The 1,733-nt window shown below is 61.0% G+C and overlaps 1 long non-coding RNA gene across 1 annotated transcript; it reads right to left on the reverse strand.

The window, feature by feature from the left end:
- Positions 1-523: 523 nt before the first annotated feature.
- LOC115294481 lies at positions 524-1,610 on the reverse strand. The gene is made up of 2 exons (XR_003909904.1): positions 1,355-1,610; positions 524-879 (listed from the first exon to the last, which is right to left on the reverse strand). It is a non-coding gene; the product is annotated as an uncharacterized LOC115294481 (long non-coding RNA).
- Positions 1,611-1,733: the final 123 nt, after the last annotated feature.

A 1,733-nucleotide genomic window follows, 5' to 3' on the forward strand; every position in this document is an offset into this window, starting at 1 on the left:
CCCCCGCCATGGACAGACCCTGGAGCCCCTGGATGGACTGACCTGTCCCCCCTGCCCCGTGGTGCACCCCCCACCCCCTCTGTGGACAGACCCCAAGCCCCGGATGGGCCGAGAGGTGGAGGAAGCGTTTTCAGGGGTCAGCAGTTAGTTTGTGGAATGGCCCTGTAGGACACTGTTGTCTTTTCCTTCTCAGCTTCTAAAATGATCGTTTTGTGGTACAGTAAAACTTTTTTGAATTTTCAATTGAAGTTCTCTCTGTGTGAAAAAGGCTTAACGGATATCCGAATGTTTAATAGGATGGATTGGAACCGGCCTTTGAGTGTGTTTGTTGAAACGCCTCTTCAAATATTAGCCTTCCGTCCAGACGGGGAGGAAGTGGGCGGCGGGCTGCAGGCGGGGCTGGGGGCGCCCGTTGCGCTCAGGTTTGGACCCGTGTAGGGTCTGACGGGCACCACAGAAAGCTTGAAGAAAGAGGAACTTAGCTTTTGTAATAAGTAGAATCACTTAGATTTAGACAAATACATTTAGTGCATAAGTCAATACTGGCAGGGTTAAAGTTTAGTTATAAAAACAGAAGTCTTTTGCATTCCGTTTGGAAAAGCCAGATTTCTAAGCAAATAGTGTTTGTGGTATTTTTCCCCCTGCCTTCAGTTTACCCTGTGTGCTCAGGGGTGGGGGGGGACACCCCAGTCACCGGTCCCCAGGGGGCAGACTTCATGCAAACACGACACCCCCTCAAGGGGGGGTGCCCGGTGCTGAATTTTCTAGTGTCACGAGGGTCCCATGGGCGTCCAGGTCCCCCGGGGCAGCAAGGCGGAGCCACAGGGCAGGGAAGAGGAGGACGTCCTTGGTCCTCGGATGTGGAGGGGCATCTGGGGCCTGGGGAGAGTCAGAGGCTGAGTTTCTGAGCGAGTCCCTCCCAAGGACCACAGCTGTGTGACAGACCAGGGGAAGTCACAAGAAAGGGACCCTGCCGGAGGCCGTCTGGGCCACACCTCAGGCAGCACGGTGGGTGGCTGTGGGGACAGTGCCGTCCCGGCACTATTTCCGGTGGGGCGCCTGGGAGGTGCACCAGGGCCAGCCGGCCTCTGCTGCCTGCTCCGCTCCGGCGGTGGCTGTGGGAGGTGCTGGCTGGGCGCCAGGGCAGGGGTGGGGGGCAGCCTGTCCCCAGGCCAGAGCCTGTGTCTGTGAGTGGCCCCGGGGCCTCTAGTTGGACTCACGCAGGAGTCTGGAGTTCTGGCTTCTCTGCCCCAAGATGCACACGTCCGTGCCCACACCGGGCCGCGTTTCCGTGTGACGTAACGCCCCTCTAACATTAGCAGCCCCTGCTCTGCTCCGCACGCCTTCCCCTCACCTGTCCGCCCCACCGCCGGTGCACACGTGTCTGTGACCTGTGGCCCCCAGGGTTCTTGATTCCCGCTGCAGACGGTGGCGCATGCTCCTGCACTAAAGGCCATGAGGGCTCCTGCCCAGGGAGCCGGGGTGCCTCAGCCCCCAGTCTTTGGGGGCTGTCTGCTGTCCTCAAGTCCCCCGCGTGGCCACCCCACCCCTCGGGACCTGGCCCCTTCTTAGGCTTGCTGGCCCTGGGCCTCCCACCTCCCCGTGGGACCAAGCAGGTGCTCACCCTGTGGAGGGAGGGCCAGACCTGCAGGCTCCTGTCTCCCTACCCCCCCGCCCCACCTCCCCACCCCTCCCCTGCTCTGTGACTGTGTCTCTCCCCCCCCCCCGCCCCA

Source organism: Suricata suricatta, chromosome 6 (genome assembly GCF_006229205.1).
Source record: "Suricata suricatta isolate VVHF042 chromosome 6, meerkat_22Aug2017_6uvM2_HiC, whole genome shotgun sequence".
Lineage (NCBI taxonomy): Eukaryota > Metazoa > Chordata > Mammalia > Carnivora > Herpestidae > Suricata > Suricata suricatta.